The 8,438-nt window shown below is 42.5% G+C and overlaps 1 pseudogene; it reads left to right on the top strand.

Annotated features, from left to right (window-relative positions):
* The first annotated feature begins 6,700 nt into the window (after positions 1 to 6,700).
* Positions 6,701 to 7,873, top strand: LOC115838975 (interferon alpha-8-like; annotated as a pseudogene).
* Positions 7,874 to 8,438: the final 565 nt, after the last annotated feature.

Genomic DNA, 8,438 nt, shown 5'->3' with positions numbered 1-8,438 from the left:
TGGTGGTCCGGTGGGTAAGACTCTGCACTCCCAATGCAGGGGGCCTGGGTTTGATCCCTGGTCGGGGAGCTAGATCCTGCATGCATGCCACAACTAAGCATCCACATGCCACTACTAAGAAGTCCACATGCCGCAACTAAAGGATCTCACATGTCGCAGCAAAGATCCCGTGCCACAACTAAGACCCAGCGCAGCCAAAATAAATAAACAAATATTAAATATATATATATATATATATATATATATATATATATATCAGTGTTCAAACCTAGATACTGGTATCCCTGAGGGTACATGATTACTATCTAGGGGCATGCAAGCACATTGATTTTAAGAACACATTTTTTACATCCTCAGCATCGATAAACATCCTTGATGAAACTGATCAGCCAGAGAAGAGAGATGGAAGTTTGGCCGATCGCCATTCTCACATTTAGACTTTACATCACTTTGTAAAATAAAGTCCTTCTTACCCATTCCAAGCCTCAGCCTGGCGCACTGCCTCAGGGTGCAAAACCTCTGTGACACCAGAGGGACAATTCCAGAAGGCTTAGTTCTTCAGAATGATTCCTTTGATAGAAAAGCAGAGGGGACTTTCATAAGATGTTTATGCTTTATCAGTTACATCCTCTCTCTCCTGTATCAACATCTTTCTTTTTATTGGCTAGTTCTGATCAACGTTAAATGTGCTTAATTTTCATTTTATCCTAAACATGACTATTCCTCAGCCCTATAGCCACTTGTTAGTATTATTTTGCTTCTGTCATTCTGTTCACACCCAATCTTCTTCAACGTTCTCTGGATTATCTGTCCCTATTTCTTCACATGCACCTCATTCCTCCAATTGCCATAATTTGGCTTCAACCTCCCTGTTCTCTTAAAACTGCTCAGCCAAAGTTTATAATAAACTATCAATACATGTTACTGAGATCAGAGATCGCTGTCAGGCAGCCTCAGCTGACATCTCAGAAGCATCGGACACTTGTTACCACGCCCTCCATCTTAAGGTCTGACGCTCATCTGGTCTCCGTGTCACCACCATCCTCTGTTTTTCTGCCCCTCCTCCTCTCCTTCCTTCGTTGACTGCTCCCTCTCATCTTAGGGAATTGGTGTTCCTCAAAATTCCGTGCTAGTCCCACACTTCATCCTCTCTGCACATACACTCTCAACCTCCCAAATACTTCCAAATGTGGAACTGTGACCTTCATATGCATGTCTTTCCCTAGAATCTGATCTCCAAACATTAGATCCATATTTCTACATGCTAGAATATGTAGAATATCTCCACTTCACGTGTTCAAATTTGAATACATATTTTTCAAACTTTCTCGCCCTTCTATGTTCCTTGTGCGAATGGGCCCCAATCATTCTGCAGCCCAAGATAGAGACATGGACATTATCATTGAGTTCTCAACTTCCTCAAAGCCCATAGCCAATAAATCATCACAGATTCTTCTTCTGACATCATACTCATGGCCACCCATCATCTGTACAACAGCCTTTCTACATGAAGGGATATGCCTACCTTATGAATCCTATTTCTTTCATTGCAGTTGTTTTAAAATATAGTCACAGACTGTCTCATACTCTTTCCTGTCCCTTCCCTTGACTATGTGCTTGATGTAGCAACTTCCCTCTAATCAATACACAACACAGGTTGAAGTGATGGTGTGTAACTTATAAGACTCTGTCATAAAACAATTTACTGCCTTCTCCACTTCTAGTTTTCATCACTCACTTTGGTAGAAGCCAGCTGTTGTGAGGACACATCACAGGGCTTAGTGGAGGGGCTCAGGTGACTGTGATGAGGAACTGAGGCTTCCTGCCAGTGGTCATGTGAATGACCCATGTTAGAAGCAGATCCTCCAACCCAAGTCAAGCCTTCAGGTGACTGCAGGCCAGCTGACATCCTGACCGCCACCTCATGAGAGACCCTGAGCCCACTGAAAGCACTCTCAAATTCTTGATTCATAAAAACTGTTAGGTTACAGACTAGTGGTTAACGCCACTAAATTTTTAGGTTATTAATTATGCATCAATAGAACACTAATTTACCAATGTAGGAGACCCAATGCAAATTTCTAGCCTCCTTTGCAGATAGAATGCAGGCACTTGAATAAGACTTTGCCAATCTGAAGCACCTGTGTGACATTTTGATCCAGAGTGAAAAATGAGAAGATATAGGCTCTGTGTGGTGATTCCATGTTTGCTGGCTGAAGCAGTGGTTTCCCATGGTGGCAAGTTCAAGTTTCCAGGAAAGAAATGGCATCAAAACATGGCATTTCCTTTCAGTTCCTACTGGGATATCGGCAAAAACATAAACAGAATTAACGAAACTATTTATGTGCCTTTTGGATTTTAAGGGTGACTGAAGGTTTAAGGGTGCTGTGTACCTCTTTAAAAGCAAAAGAGTGAAGTAAGCCGGAAAGAGATAAACAAATATCGTATATTAACACATATATGTGGAAGCTAGAAAAATGGTACAGGTGAACCTATTTGCAGGGCAGGAGTAGAGACGCAGACATAGAGAACAGATGTGTGGACATGGTGGAGGGGGAAGGGAAGGGTGGGATAAACTGGGGGATTAGGATTGATGTATATACACTACCATGTGTAAAACAGATAGGTAGGGGGAACCTGCTGTTTGGCACAGGGAGCTCAGCTCGGTGCTCTGTGATGACCTAGGTGGGATGGGGGAGGGGTGGGAGGGAAGTCCAAGAGGGAGGGGATATTTGTAGACATATATCTGATTCACTTCATTGTACAGCAGAAACTAACACAACATTTTAAAGCAATTATACTCCAATAAAAAAATAAGAAAATAAAAGCAAAAGTAAGATTCAGCGGACTTCCCTGGCGGTCCAGCAGTTAAGACTGTGGTTCCACTGCAGCAGGCATGGCTGTGATCCCTGCTCAGGGAACTAAGATCCCATGTGCTGTGCGCGGCCAAAAAAGAAAGTTAAGACTCAGCACTTAAAATATAGATTAAACTACCCCCACAAAGCAAAATAAAACAAAAGGCAAAGCTTGTTATAACATAAATAGTAAAATTTGCAAATATAGCAATTATCCTAAGATAATAAATACTAATTATTATAAATTAAAATGAAATTTCTTTCTATTCAAAACTAGTTTCTTATTTTTGATAAAAATCTGCCAAAATGACTCAATATATTTTTTAACGGAAGCAGACAAAAAAGTCTTTGAACTGAGTAAATATTTACAAGATTGAGGCCACTAATAAGTGCAGTCAGCCCTCCAAATACATGGGTTCAACCACTACAGGTTGAAAATATTTGAAAAAAAAGTTCCAGAAAGTTCCAAAAAACAAAGTTTGAATTTGCCATGTGCCAGCAACTATTTATAGCAATTACATTGTATTAGGTATTATAAGTAATCTAAAGGTGATTTAAAGTATATGGGAGATGTATGTAGATTATATGCAAATACTATACCATCTTATATAAGGAACTTGAAGATCCACGGTATCCGTGGAGGTCCTGGAACCTCTCCCCCTCAGGTACTGAGGGAGGACTGTAGATGAGACATACTGTGGAAGCTTAAGTCTCCTTTTCAACTTCCTGAGTTTTCTGATGAGCTTATTAAGACAAAGAAAGCATTTACTGATTTTCATGTCTTAACTTCCAGTATGACAATGTCCCAGGCACAGCAGTTGTGTACTTTCCTTCTCATATCGACCCTGGTACTTTGTGTTTATTTTGGGTTTTTTTTTTTCCTCCTTTTTGTTGTTTTTGGCCACGTCCAGCGGCTTGTGGGATCAGGGACTGAATCCGAGTCACAGCAGTGAAGGCGCCGAGTCCAAACCACTGGAGCACCAGGGAATTCCCTGAGCCTGGTACTTTGGAAGGAGTTCTTCAAAGTCTGGCTGGAGTCCTGATTGCTCAGAAAGTCTTTCCATCTCCATTTTCTGCACCAAACAGGTCTCCAACAATTCTAGCTGCTGATCAGTCCAATGAGGATTATCATCCCTCTTTGCTGAAAAAGTTGAAGATCTGCTAGATTACCGCATGGAGAAAGAGGTGGCCTGAGCTATTTGCAACTGGCTGCTCCTGGAGGAACCTGAAAACCTTCTTGTCCTTCAGGCAGGAAAACAATGGAAAGATTCTTCCATTAGGTGCAGAACTTGTAAGGGTCTCCTGCTTTGGCAGGCCGTGGTTCGGGGCCAGGTGACAGCTAAGGGTGCAGACAGGGCTGGAGAACATCATCCTGGGTGACCTCAGTGAGGAGGGTGGCAGGCCCCGGTAAGCCTGGTGATTCAGGTGTCTGGCTGTGGGAGCCTGTATCCAGCTGCTCTGAGTACCTGCCTGCAAATGAGATTCTTAAATAGTACAAGGTTGTCAATTCTGTACTTATGCCAATTTTTTTTCCTAGTTTTTCCAATTTCTCGGCAACAGATAATGTCGCATCTTCAACGTTTCTTTTATTTATTACGCTGGAAATTAAACATTCATGGAAAAGGACAGAGTATAAATCCAATAGGATGTACTCATCCAAATGCGACCCAAGGTTGAAATAAAATCTGAGTCTCAATCTGTGTCTTTTTAAATTCTAATAAGAGTACTTAGACATTTGACATTTTACTGTATGTTCATGCTTTGTAATGCACCAAAATACAACTAGCCTCGCCTCTCTCCATGTCCCCTTTAAGGAGCTAAGACTTTAGATTTGAATTCTTCCACATGACTTTATAGGAGTCATAGCTCATGTTTCCAGACATAGTCTAGGGATAAGAGTGGCATAAATGTTAACACCAAGGGCTAATTCATACCATTCTCTTCCTTCTGTCACCAAAAGTGTGCTCACCACATATATATGTGACAATGTGCTTGGCAATGTGGATTCCAGGAAAGTAAGGCAGGGATGGTGACCGCCCTCCAGGGAGCAGGGAAGACAGACTTTAGAGGCAGGATTAGGATGAGGGAAGCACCACGTGCTCAGTGCAGCTGAGGGCCAGTGCTCAGAGCTGATGAAGAGGAGGGCCTGGGAGCAGCAGAAGGCTCCACTCTGACAAAAATCTGGGGCTCCTGAATTTAAATGACATCAGATTTTGATTTCCTCTTCTAAAAAACTGAGGCAACTCAAGTAGTTGTCACACAGGCAAATGTAAAGATTAAATGAAGTTTGCAAATTATAGTCTGAGAATCTGAATTTAGTGAACATAGCTGCCTTTAGCATTAATGTGACATATAGTAACTTGTAGAGTCCATGATCAGCCCCGCCAAGAAAGGCTTTGACTGCCGCTCCCTTAACACTGTCAGGGGTCTGCGTGTTGAGGCCCCAAATGCAAACTGCAGGAGAGGGGTTGCCTTCTGGACTGCGAAGGAGCAAAGCCCAAGTTTCCAGGCCTAGAGCAGTGTCTGGTACATTAAGGAGAGAAATCCTATAGCACTTGAAACATTTGCAGAGAACCAGCATCGAGGAAAAATTGCTGCTCTGTGAATAGTATAAATGAGATGAACGGTCCCTTCCCTCATTCTCAGTTAGTCTCAGACCACCTCTGGTGATATTATTTTAAGACAAAGGTGTTTTTAAATGTTATGGGGACCAGGAAATGGGTTATAAAATGTACATGGGGCAGAGGGTGACGAGAAATGGGCCATTCCTATATTTTTAGCTATGAAAGGTCACAACGTTACTTCGAAAGCTATTTCCTGGCTATTTGGGTAAAGAAAGGGAGGGCTTCCCTCAAGCATGGAATGTAAGAAGGCACCAAATCTAAGTGATCAAGATAAATCATATTTTAACGCAATATATAAAAATGGAAATGCCACAACATACATGCTGAAGAAAATGTCAAAATTTTAAATAAAGACAGAAATGACCCTGCATTTGGATGACGCTGACAGTCTTACAGAGGAAGGCTTCACGTTGCCAGTGAAATTTGGGTAATTTCTGTTTAGTCTATAAAATTCTTACTAGAGAAAATGAGAAGCTCAGACCTGGTCAATGTCCTCAGCTGCTTGTACAGGACACTAATAACTCTTCTTTCTACACTACAGTCAAGCTGGAGTTCTGAGAAAGGGGTTTCAGAAACTCGAGTTAAATAAAAATTATTTAAGACTGTCACAGAGTCACAAGAACTTGTCAAACACTGCAGTTCTCTCAAACAGGTAAAGAAGTAGTCTTGAAAATATTAATGAGTTTGCTTCCATTAAAGCTAGGAAAGTAAAATTATATTAAATTCTTGTTTTAGTATAAAGAAACTATAGTTTAAATAGTTTAATAAAATGCTGTTTTAATACCCATATATTTTAATATCCTACCTTCAAGATTTAAATATTTTCAGAAAATATCTTAAAATATAAAAAAATTCTAAAATATTTAATTTAAGTCAAGCAATGTAAGTTTAATTTAAAAATATAAAAAATAAAATGCTGTGAGTTTTTGTTTTTTTTTATTCTTTCTGCGGTACGCGGGCCTCTCACTGCTGTGGCCTCTCCTGTTGCAGAGCAAAGGCTCCGGACGCGCAGGCCCTGCGGCCATGGCTCACGGGTCTAGCTGCTCCGTGGCATGTGGGATCCTCCCGGACTGGGGCACGAACCCGTGTCCCCTGCATGGGCAGGCGGACTCTCAACCCCTGCGCCACCAGGGAAGCCCCCTGTGAGTTTTTTAATGTTCCTACTTTTCAGTTATACAGTACTTCCTCCCCCACGTTAACGCTGTATCCTTGAAAGACACCATGAAGTCCCAGAGCATCTACAGGCGCGCTCAGCTCCCGCGTCCTCGGCCCCGGTGGTGGCCGTGCTCCGACTCACCCCCAGGGCGTCCCCAACATCGTTCGGGCGTCCCATCGCCGCCGCCGCGTTCCCCTTTCTCTGAGCCGTCGCAGCATAGTGCCAGAAACGAGCCCGAAGCTGTAAAATCGGCCCCAACTCGCTTCCCAGCTTCAAACCCCTCAGAAAACGGCTTCTTTCCCAAAAATGGCCTCGCTCAAGTTTCTGTGCGAAAATAAAGCACAAAACTCAGGGGAAAGCCCGAAAATGCAAGGTTCCAGCTTCCAACCAGACAAAATTGTCGCTGGCGCGGCCGCAACAAGCCTCCCACTTGAGAACTCAGCATCGCGAAGACAAAAGTTTTTTTCTCACTATTAAATCAGTATAAAGTTGCTCCGAGAGGATGCAACTCAACTTTCTCTCGCGCTGCCCAAACCGGGAAACTGCAAACTCTCATAAGTCAGCGTTTCCCTAGCCGAACCCATCAAAAGACATCCAGCGCCCTGTCGCTGCCGCCTAGAGAAGCGCGCTGTCCCGGGTTCCAGGGAAGGAACCTTCCCGCTAATTATTTAGTGGTGCCCGCGCGCCCCCTCGCGGCCAGCGGGTGAATCACTGAAATTCTCAAAGGCCCAGATCTATTTGCTAGTGGCAGGAGTGATACTCTGCTCCATCCCTGCTCGCCCTCTTGGCTGGAACTTGCCTTGGATCCAGAGCCTACAGAACAGGGAACTCTTCATACTTTTGAGACAGATGAAGAAGATCCCGTTTCAGTCATGCCTAGAGGACAGAACCGACTTCAAATTTCCTTGGAAAAGAGGGAATATCACAGAAATCCTAACGACTCAAGGCACCGGCTACCACCATCTGACACTCCAGCAGATGGTAACCTCTTCAACAAGGAGGAAAGCCAAGCTTCTTGGAACAACACCCGACTCCATAAACTACCCTCTAGCCTTGATCACACCTTGGAACTACTGCATAAGCCAGTGGAAAATGACAATCTGGACTGTCCATATTTGGGAATTGTTGTCCCGAAATATTTCCAAAGAATCCATCTCTATCTGAAGGAAAAAGAATACAGCCCCTGTGCCTGGGAGTCTATCAGAGGAGAAATTAAAGTGTTCCTTTCTCTCATGTAATAATTCTCCAATTACTGTCAACAAATAAAGAAGAAAGGTACACCTGTGACACTTCTAATCAAATGATTATTGTCTGTTTAGTCTTCTAAAGGTACGTCCACTCATATTTCTACACATGTTGAAAAATATCTGAAGTGTCACGAGTTTACAAAAATATATTTACAAAGAAGAACACAATCTATTTTCTTATACAAGTAATTTTACAATGTGCTTTCTAAAATCTGTTTAACTTCTTGGAGGGTATTTGGATTCCCAACTATGACGTTTATTTTAAAATGGAAAGGTTGTTAGCATAGTATGCTGTTCAAGACATTTGTCAGTTAATTTCATGCTAGCTGCTGTCACAGAGAAACAGAAAGATGTCAGTAATTGGGTCATTATAGAAATTTACCTTTCCATCCTTAAGAGAAAAATGCAGGCATTCCTAATCAGATCAATTTTCTAGCTGGCCTCCTCTAAACAGTGATGTAGGGACATGGGTGCCCTCTATTGTGTGGCGTTGCTCTATTCAACGTGTGATTTCCGATTTGTGGTGTGTGAGTCTATTCCACTCAGTGGTAAAGGA

This window comes from Globicephala melas, chromosome 6 (genome assembly GCF_963455315.2).
Source record: "Globicephala melas chromosome 6, mGloMel1.2, whole genome shotgun sequence".
Lineage (NCBI taxonomy): Eukaryota > Metazoa > Chordata > Mammalia > Artiodactyla > Delphinidae > Globicephala > Globicephala melas.
Note: the sequence above shows the minus strand (reverse complement) of the source record. Positions and strands in the feature narration are given on the sequence as shown.